This window comes from Pinus tabuliformis, chromosome 5_2, assembly GCF_031772625.1.
Source record: "Pinus tabuliformis cultivar Carrire ecotype Pingquan chromosome 5_2, CPIR1, whole genome shotgun sequence".
Lineage (NCBI taxonomy): Eukaryota > Viridiplantae > Streptophyta > Pinopsida > Pinales > Pinaceae > Pinus > Pinus tabuliformis.
Window position 1 is genome coordinate 266,516,151 of NC_142306.1, and position 11,208 is coordinate 266,527,358.

Consider the following 11,208-nt stretch of genomic DNA (forward strand, 5'->3'; position numbering starts at 1 on the left):
AAGGTTAGTGTCATATAATTAGGGAAACTGACAAGTGTATCGTCGTACTAAAAGAATTATAATCATAACATCACTTCTTTATCATATTACTCAACCATCAAGAAAGGGCATCCAATTTTACCACTTGTCAAATTTACTAAGCTTAAAAAAACCTAACCAAGATCAATATGAGTATCGAACTTATTGATACCCTTTTATCATCAAGCTTATTATGCTTATCACAAGCATTAATAATAATATCGTGTTATCAAAATCAATGTGTGAATTTCATGGTGCGTCCCTTTCGAAACTGCTTAGCTTGACGTTCGTCTACCCTTTTGCCTATGGGCTGACATATTTCCTCATGGTCTGAGGCTATAAGCCTTTCTCCATTTGGGTCTCCACAAATTTTCCTGTAAGAAACCCTAGTCTGGCTGTAAAGGCTCCATTTTGCAAGTGAATATAGTGGCAAAATCATGGTGTGAATTTGACTCTGTGAATTCATGGTGCACAACCAACACTTTACTAATTTCATGGTGCACGACAAACACCGTGCAAATTCCATGATGCATGATTAATTATTTCCTTATGTGTCAGGCAATCGACATTTTTCCTATCGTGTCTAGTCACGAGCGAAGTTGTGTATTTTCCTTGTTTGTATTTGATTTTTTCTTAGTTCCCTACTTGTATTTGCTTGTTCTCAGTTCCCTATTGTGTTTTTTCTTATTTCCCTATTTGATTCATTGGGTAATTAGTTCCTTGTGATATTTTTTATTAGTTCCTGATTTGATTCATTGGGTAAGCTTGTTCGACAAACATAATTGTGTACTGCAAGCAACCCAGATCCAATTTTCATACATAGGTCCCCTCCTTATTTAAGGTTGGATTTTGAATTCATGTCAATTTAACTAAATTTCATAATGAATGGAATGCAAGGATGTTTTGGATGCTGATAAAAGTTCGATTTTATCCTCATATTTGAATTTATCGAAAACATTGTAAACACATTCATACATATGTGGGTTGTCTACTTTTTCATCTGTTTGAAGTTATTTTTCTTTTGGTCATGCGGTGAATAGTTGTTTAGGGTGCGCTTTACCTCCCAGTCATGTTGATTCAAAGGTTTCCATGTCCCTTGAATAACGCTTGAAGAAGGAAACCATTTTTTAGTATTCCACCAATAAGTCAGCCAAGGGGTATAATAAGCAACATGAAGTGCCCATTGATCCTATTGGACTCGTTGATAATAAGATTCTTTAGATAAATTAGCTGGGAAACCATACCACTTGTAGTTTATTACAGGTGCTAAGAGTGCATCACCTACAGATCTATATTACCATCATTCATATTTCAATGTTATTAAAAGGGTAGAATCCCAAAAATACTTAGAAAGGATCTAACACAACCATTGTGTTTCTTAACTATAGTCACAAACACTACAAGGTTCTCTATGCACCTTCTTTAGTATTAAGCCAAGCAATATCATAGACAATAGATGCAAAGTTGGGGGGTGGGGGGAGGAATGATGATAACCTGTGTAGTTTATATTTGAGGCATCCCCATGTTGTGTGTCCCCCAAGGGAGAAGTTCATCACATAAAATTTGAGACCAAGATCAAATTAGTCTGCAAGCTCTGCAATTTTTGCACTTCATACAAGTCGCTTAGGATGAGGATCACATTCTCCGTACCCAGGCCTGTCAAAGGTTACAATGTTCACTCCCAGCTCTTTCACGATTTCTTGCAAAATCCTTGATGGCTTAAAAAATGCCATTATCTCAAGCTCACAACCATCAACCATTGAATTGGGTGTGGAAAAAGAATGTCATTTTGCACTTACCTCAGAGGCTTGAAAGGTATCATTTATGGACCTTGTAAATCCATGTGTCATAATGATCTTATACTACTCCCTTGTTTAGTTTATGTGACTCATAGCATACCACTAGTCCATCTTGCATAAGGACTCCACCAAGTCCCCTCTTGCAAGAATTTGTACACACTACAAACTCCTTGTCTGGATCTATAATCTGTAGCACTGGTGCATGTGTCAACAACTACTTAAGCTGCTCAAAACTAGCCTCACACTCCTCTGTCCATTCAAACTTCTTACCTTTCCTATGTAATGATGTAATAGGATAAGCAATCTGTGAGATGTTCTTGATGAAACTCCTGTAATAGCCTGCCAATCCCATGAAAGATCTCACCTCATCCACATTCTTAGGAGCTACCCACTCCATGATGGCCCTTATCTTTTATGGAGCTACTGAAATTCCCTCCTTGGAGACAACATGTCCTAAGTAGTGTACCTCAGTATGAAACAAACTACACTTCTTGTGCTTAGCATACAATTGATGCTCTCTCAACAACCTCAACATTGCTGCTAAATGATCGGCATGCTCTTCCTCATTTTTAAAATATACCAATATGTCATCAATGAACACAATAAAAAACTTATCCAAATACGGATGCAACACACAATGTGCTTGTGCACATAAATGTAGTTGGAGCATTAGTCAATCCAAATGGAACCATAACAAACTCATGATGCCCATACCTGGTTCGAAAAGTTGTCTTGTAAATGTCCTCTTTGATGCGTACCTAGTGATATCCGGATATCAAGTCGATCTTAGATAACACTTCTACTCCCTTCAGTTGATCAAACAAATAATCAATCCTCGGTAATGGGTATATGTTCTTGATAGTTACTTTGTTCAATGCATAATCTAAGAGTTCCATCTTTATTCTTCACGAATAATACTGGCGTGCACCAAGGTGATACACTTGGTCTAATGTATCCTTTATCCAACATTTCCTTCAACTGCAACTTCAACTCAACCAACTCTAGAGTGCTCATACTATAAGGTGCCTTTGATGCTGGAGCTGCCCCTGGAACTAACTCAATAGAAAAGTCTACTTACCTGTGAGGTGGTAACTCTGAAATATCCTCAAGAAATTCATCCTGAAACTGTTATAGAACTGGGTACCTGCTCAAAACATTTGCATCCTCAACTTCCTTACCCTTGTCACTAGAAATGTGCACTGCAAATAACACACACCCTTTTTTGCGACTATGTTTTGCCTACATAGTTTTCACCAACCTAACTGATGTGGCTTTCTTCTTACCCTGTAAGAGTCTTGGGTCCCCATTGTCATCAACACACTCAATGGATTTGTCATAACAATCTACCTTGGTTCTATGAAGATACAGCCAATCCATGCCCAACAACATATTATATGATCCCAAAGGTAATACGTTCAAATGTGTTGCGGTAGGCATACCATTCATATCAAATGCACAAGTTCTTACCCAATGATGAACTCGCTTCTTTGTGCTTGTAGCCAATTGCACTAACCAATATTTTGCATGAAATTCCTTACTCAAACCACACTTATCCACCAAGTCAGGACTAACATAACTATAATTAGATCAAGGGTCAATCAAAATAGAAATAACTTGATCACAAAGTTTATCGCCCATCTCAGTGATAGATGCCTGATGGTCTGCCTGTTTGTTATCCAATGCTATATAAATATGAAGAACACTCTGGCCAACATCCCCAGATTCTGTGCCTCATGTGACCTATATATCTGAGGCCTACCACCGTGATTTTGTGGAAAATCTCTCTTAAGGTGCTCCTTACCTGTTATGAAACCAGCTCAAGAAAAGATAGAAAAGATAGATCAACGCCTTAGAATTCAGCCTCGGGCAACCTCCTTTACATTACATAAATGAACAATTCTTGGATGACACAAATGACAAAACCTCCTTTCTATATATAGGAGTCTAAGGAGTCACAATATAATCCAGCCGACCTAACAATAATAATATAAAGCCACAAAAATAACAATAGAGGGATTCTATGGGGCACAAAAATAACAACATGGGGGTAATAGGGGCACAACAATATAAATAAGGGGTATAACTACAATAGTAATGGGGTAATCACTAGTATTATAGGGACCCAACATGCCCCTCTCCTTCAAAAAAGTGTTGTCCTCAACGCTTGAGTAGTTCTGGATACTTCTGCATAAAATTCTCATCCTCCCATGTGGAATCTTCAGTGGATAAGTTCTTCCACTTGATAAGATACTCTGAAATTGATCGATTTCGTAGCTGTCGAGTTCTTGTTTCTGTGACTGCTTCCGGTTCCAATATAATTTTTCCTTCCTCATCAAGTTCTGGCAATATTGTTTGAACTGGGAGCTTGTCGCCTATAACCTTCTTTAAACATGAAACATGGAAAACTGGGTGCAATCGAGAAGCTGCAGGAAGCTCCAATTTGTATGCCATAGTACCAATCTTTTGCAACACCTTGTACGGACCATAATACTTTGGTGATAATTTATTATCCTTCTTAGCTTGCTTTAGGGACATTTGCTTATATGGTTGTAGCCGTAGGAATACCCAATCACCTACATCAAAACTTCTTTCACTGCGATGTTGATCTGCCTGTTGTTTCATTCTATTTTGTGCCAACACGAGGTTATCCTTTAAGAGTTGGAGGACTTGTTGTTGATGTTCGATGTGATGTTCCACTGCCTGAACCTTAGAATTTTCTCTTAAATATGATGTGATGGATGGTGGTTGATACCCATAAAGTGCCATAAATGGGGTCATTTTTGTTGCTGTATGGAAGGAAGTGTTATACCACCATTCAGCCAGAGGCAACCATTTGACCCATTGTGTTTGTTTATCAGATACAAAGCAACGAAGATATCCTTCCAAACATTTGTTTACTATCTCAGTTTTCCCATCAGATTGAGGATGATAAGATGAGCTATGAGCTAACTGAGTACCAAGACAAGAAAATAATTCTGTCCAAAAATTTCCAGTGAAAATGGGATCTCTGTCACTTACAATAATCTTTGGGTTTCCATGTAGCTTTTGAATTGTTTCCATAAATGCAGTAGAAACTGTACTGGCTTTAAATGGATGTGATAATGCACAAAAGTGTGCATACTTGGTAAGTCTGTCAACTACCACCATGATGACACTCTTTCCCTCAGACTTGGGTAAACCTGTGATAAAATCCATTGAAACCTCCTCCCAACGTTGGCTTGGAATGGATAAAGGTTGTAATAGACCCGGTGTCTTAATTGTTTCAACTTTATTTTGTTGGCAAACCAAACATTTCGCCACAAAATTTTGAATATCTGATTTAAGGCCATCCCAAAAAAATTCCTTCTTAACCCTGTGGTAAGTTTTTAAAAATCCTGAGTGCCCTCCTAAGGGAGAAGTGTGCAATTCCATAAGAATCTTTTGTTTTAGCTGGGAATTCTTACAGAGGTATAAGCGATCTTTGTACCATAACGAATCATTTTTCCAGCTAAATGTATCAGACGTACTGGAATCTTGTTGTAGCTTTCGAATAAGTGCCCACACTTCTTCATCATTCTTCCATTCCTCCCTTGCTTCGTTTATCCAATCTGGTTGGATAATAGAAATGGCGCACAACAATGCTTCCACATCCTCATCCTTTCTTGAGAGTGCATCTGCCACCACATTTTGCTTCCCTTTTTTGTAGATGATTTCAAAGTCATAACCCAACATCTTTGTGACCCACTTTTGTTGCTCTTCAGAGGATAATCTTTGTTCTAAAAAGTATTTAAGGCTATCATGATCCGTTTTTACCTTGAAGTGTCTTCCCATTAGGTAGGGTCGCCATTTCTTAAGTGCATGGAGTATTGCCAACATTTCCTTCTCATAAATAGCTTTGCTTAAAAACTTTCCCTTGATTGGACGACTTTCAAAAGCAATGGGTCTTTCATCTTGCATTAGAACAGCACCAATTCCATTTCCTGAAGCATCACATTCCACAATAAAGGTTTTTGTGAAGTCCGGTGTAGCTAAGACCGGTGCTTGGCACATTGCCTCTTTAAGATGTTCAAAGGCCTTTGTTGCTTCCGGAGTCCATGAAAATGTATCTTTCTTCAATAATGTTGTTAGAGGTGCTGCTATTCTCCCATAATTCTTAACAAACTTGCGATAATACCCTGTCAACCCAAGAAATCCTCGCAGATGCTTTATGGATGTGGGAATTTTCCATTCCTTAATGGCTTTAATTTTGCTAGGGTCTACCTTAACTCCTTCATGAGATACAATATGACCCAAATATTCCACCTCCTGGACTCCAAAGAAACATTTGGATCTTTTTGCATATAATTGTTTCTCCTCCAATAGTTGTAGCACCCTGTCAACATGTTCAACATGATCCTTCCAAGACTTGCTGTAGATTAGTATATCATCAAAAAATACTAACACAAATTTTCTAAGGAATGGTTTGAAAATTGAATTCATCAAACCTTGAAATGTTGAAGGTGCATTAGTAAGGCCAAAAGGCATGACCAAAAATTCATAATGACCCTCATGAGTTCTAAATGCCATTTTCAGAATGTCTTCAATCTTCATTCTGATTTGATGATATCCCGAACGAAGATCCAACTTGGTGAAGTAAATTGATCCATGCAATTCATCTAGAAATTCATCAATGATAGGAATGGGAACTTATCTTTAATAGTGAGCTTGTTGAGCTCCCTATAATCCGGACACATGCGCCATGATCCATCCTTCTTGTGCACCAATACTACTGGAGCAGAGAAAGAACTTTGACTTGGTTGAATTATACCAGCCTCTAGCATTTCTGCAACCATACGTTCAATTTCACTTTTTTGGACATAGGGATATCTGTACGGCCTGATGTTTGGAGGAACACTTCCTGGAATCAGATGAATAGCATGATCATGATCACGCATAGGTGGGAGACCTTTGGGAGTCTCAAATACCTTGGAATGATTGTCCAGGACTTTTTGGAGATCATGAGAAATAGATGATTCCAATGTGGAAACATCTAGCGAACACAATTGTGCAATTACACCTCTTTGCTCCTTTTTTAGAAGCTTTGTCATACCATTTGTTACACAGTAATTTGTCACCATCCCTGTTACTCCTCTTGCCGTACCTTGGAGGACCCATCCCGGGAGTTATAAGAAGTGACAAAGGCTAAAAACACTTGCATTATGTTCCCCTGAGTATGTACTCCATGTTCCCTGAAGACATCTTCTGCAGATTATCCCTGAAAAGTGATCTTTTTCCATTGGCGCAAGTCCACAGTATTCTACCCGCGCCAATGGTGGAGATCCTCAAAAGAGGGCGCGACCATTGGCGCTCTGTCTTAGATCCACAGTTGCGCCAACCAAATTTAGTCGTGCTTTTTGCCTTAACGCACGTCTGACTACTGTTTCCTTCATTACATGGAGCTTTTCTGAGGATAAAAAATCAGTCTTTTGCCGAGCTTTATCCATCTTTATGGCTTTTGCTAATCCGCGAAAGGTGTCCCGGTTCATCGCATCCTCCTCCCTTCTTCATCTATATAAGCTTGTCATTATGCATTGGACAAGCTAGTGTTAGTGTTAGTGCTAGTGATTTAGTGATTGAGTGATAGTAGTGATGATTATTGGTCATGGAGTGTTAGATGTTGAGTTCTTGAGTTCTTGGAGGAATGCTAGTGAGTGCTAGAGAGGTTATGCTGCCGGAGAGGAGATGCATGGCAAGACACATATAGTTATTCGCCCAGCCAGGAGAAGGGTCGACGTCAGAACAATGGTTGTAACTTTTCCTGTTTATTAATTGATGAGCGACTGCTATTATAGTTCCAATCTCATTATCTATCATGGTGATGTGTTGATTTATTTCCTTTCTGACTGAAATATAGTTGTGCCTTGGTAGTTTTTATGTTGGTATCTGTCTCTTCCTTTGCATGTGCAGGTGTTCGTTTGTGATCTGTTGGAGCAAGGGAGCGAGGATATCAACTCTGCTTCAATCATAGCGTTGGACTCCAGGTTAGTCTTCTTGATTCACCTTTGATGCATAACTAGGAACTTGCGTAGCAGCGTGGTTTGTTTGTGGCTAGTTCTGTTATAGGCTAGTGGGATCGCCTCTGTCCGCAGAGGGGATTTACCTGACCAACAAATTGGCGACTCCACTGGGGAATAACTATTTGATTTTTGTCTTGCATGTTGATTTTCTTCTGCTTGCTTGAGTGAATGAGCTTCCTGAGTCAGTTTTGAGTTTATTCTTTACTGTTTGACCCATCTGAGCACTGTCAACCCGACCTGAGGTCGTATCATTTATTTTTCTAGTTGGCAAGCTTAATTGGCGCGGTTATTTCTCTGACAGTCGCGCCAGTTGGCGCATGTTGCTCAAAAGCAACTCGCGCCAATCCTGTGGTAGCGCAAGTTGCAGGCTGACAGTCGCGCCAGCTCTGTAAATTTTGCCTGTGTGTGGGTGGAAAGCTCATTCAGTCTCTTTATATATCTCTTTCAGCCTCTGGAACTGTGTTGAACCTCTGCTTGACTGGTCTTAGCCTGTATCCCTCAGCTGTTTGCTCATTTCTATTGATTTTCGTCTCAGCCCTAGGATATCTAGTGACTTTGCATGTCTAGCCTTCTGTGGGAAGTTTCGATCTCTTGATTATCCAGTCAACTTGTTGGTTGTGTTCTGCACCTATCCAGTGCTTTGTTAAAGCTTGATCTTCTATACTCTGAATACTTCACTTCTAGCCTCGTTGGAGTTCACTAGTCTTTGTGTTTTTCCTTGCTTGCATGGTTCATTTTAGTGTTTCAGAATTGGTTCTATTTCATTGACTGAACTTGGATTGTGTATATCTCTTAGAATTTGTTTACATGCATTATGCCATCTTAAAGGAAAGAAAAACAAAAAATCTCTTGCATCATAGTAGTTAGCATTTATTGTTATTTGTTGCTATTAAAAAGAAAAAGACAAAATTTCGTTTCTTGTTATTAGCTGCATTAGGATCTTTGTTGTTTGTTGAAATGATCGTTCCATTTGTGAGAAAGATCTCAACCCTCCTGTAGATAGAATTCATCGAATCAAATGATTTAATTTTGGCATATAGTTTGCATGTAAGAAGTTTTTGAGACATCACATACGGTAGGACCAAAAAACTGAAACATAATCAAAGATAAACTTTAAAATGAACTCAATGAACATAACAACGCATTGGAACATAACGCAAACACTCTAGAGGTCTAGGTTAGAGACGTGTTCCGGCGTCTTTAAACCTGGTAGTTTATCGTCGAGTGGTTGGGTGATTCCTCCACGGTGAAACGATAGCTGCCAATATGGACTGTGCTCCCACGTACCGTCGAGTATATATTGGGAGACCCCTATAGGAATAAAGCCTTTATCCATAGGAAGCCGTGTCAGCCGCCCTACGATTCGCAATGCAGTGAACACAGCATTCACGAAGATCGACCACCCGTACCCTAAAAAGTATTCTGTGGTTTTGCGAAAAGTTTGGCACACCCTCTACCTAGAATTCCAGAGCAGTCACTTTTGATCCTTTTCGGACTCCCTAAACGAAAAGGTGCCTGTGAGCGTCTTGTCACTTCGTGCTCATTAAATATTCGAAGGAGACTGGAGTCATATTTTATCCTTTTCTCGACTCTTAAAAAATGAAAAGGTTAAGTTCAGTGTCTTAAAAATTATTGGCCACGATAACATCTACCCAATTAGCTTTCGTTTGTGTCAGTCCGAAGTAGGAGTTATCTCGATAAACTTCTCAAGTTTCATCCTGGCAGAATTACCGATTTCGTCTTCTACTGAAACACCGGTGGTGAGTCTTCCTGTGGTTCTAAGTATACAACCACTTAGTTCTCGTGCCCCGGGTGACGAGACTTACCAGTTTCATTGGAACCCTACGTGGGAACCTTTTGAGGACGGTATCCCTTTTTGGGACCATCCTTCTCCTCGCGGGTCAGTCCCACCAGTTTCCTCCGACATGGATGATCTGTCTCCTACAATGACTGAGGAGTCCGTTGCAACGAGTGGTGAAATTCCCACCTCAACAGACCCTATACATGTTAGTAGTACGCCTACTACTACAAATTTACCACTGGGCTATAAAGCTTTGAGAGATGCTACGCCTTCTGGAACTCCGTTCACAGGTCCCATTTGGTCATCACACACTTTTCCTACTACGGAGCCTTTTACTCCACCAAGTCGCAGTCTATCTGTTACCTTCGTCACAACCGCTCCAACGGTATGTGCAGCCCCCTTGACTTCTATTTCTAGTCGTCCCTCAGCTTCTTTGTTTGGAGTCTTTGACCCCATGACAAATGTCCCAATGCAGGAGCCATATGATCCATATTTGTCATCTCAACTGGTTGTTGAGGTATCGGTCCCATTGTCAATTGATTGGACCTCCACCTCTTTCCATGGTGGTCAAGTTTTATCTGCGCAATCTCCAATACAACCCCCTCAAGACCAACCAGGGCAATCCGTTCATGGAAACCCTTTCGTTACTGTTGCTCCTTTTTCCTCTTCTTATATGCAACCTTCTGGTAACTCAGGTCAGTCGTCTTTTCAACAAGTCCAACCTGGTATCCAGCAAGGCTATCCCGCTGGACAAAGTGGTCAACAAACTATTAACCCAAACCAATCCAATGTCCAGTATAGTCCAATGTCTGGACAAGTTACTCAACCACTCGGTCAACCTACTGTCCAGTATTCACAACCCTCTGGGCAGATTGGTCAGCCTCAAACACAGTTGGGCCAACCAACTGCCCAGTCTCCTCAACCATCTAGTCTGCTAGGACAACCTTCAACTGCGCAACAACAGTTCCAGCAGGTAGGCCAACCTCAGTATCAGCAGGTACAACCTTCTGGACAGATCGACCAACCTCACCATCAACAAGGTTTTCCTTCTGGCCAGATAGCCCAACCTATAGGACAGTCCATTGGCGCTGCTCAATCCGGTCCATGGCCCCAAATGGGACCCCAACACCCATCTGGTCTTCAAATGCAGGCTGGGTCTCAATCACAAACTTTTTATCCAACCCAGCCTGGTCCTTCAACTCAATTCGGAGCCCCACCACTGTATGGCTACCAACAACCTCAAGGGCAATTTCCATTTGCCCCGTACCAGAACTACCAGCAACCGCAAGCGAATCCCTCGCAAACTTATCAACAGCAATACGGCACACCTGTAGCATCATTTGGTAATCCTTATGCTGGGGGGCACTATACAAATCCCTACGGCCAATCCACTATGGGGCCAAATCCTTCCGGACAAACTCTATGGGGGCAACCACCACCTGGCTGGAACCCTGGTGCTCCACCCTACCAACAGCCCCAGATGCCTTTCAATCCTCAATTACCATTCTTAGCGACTTTAGAATTACCAGATGTATCCAAATTAACCAATGATCCT

The 11,208-nt window shown here is 40.6% G+C and overlaps 1 pseudogene; it reads right to left on the reverse strand.

Annotated features, from left to right (window-relative positions):
* Positions 1-1,006: 1,006 nt before the first annotated feature.
* On the reverse strand, positions 1,007-10,993 carry LOC149158536 (uncharacterized; annotated as a pseudogene).
* Positions 10,994-11,208: the final 215 nt, after the last annotated feature.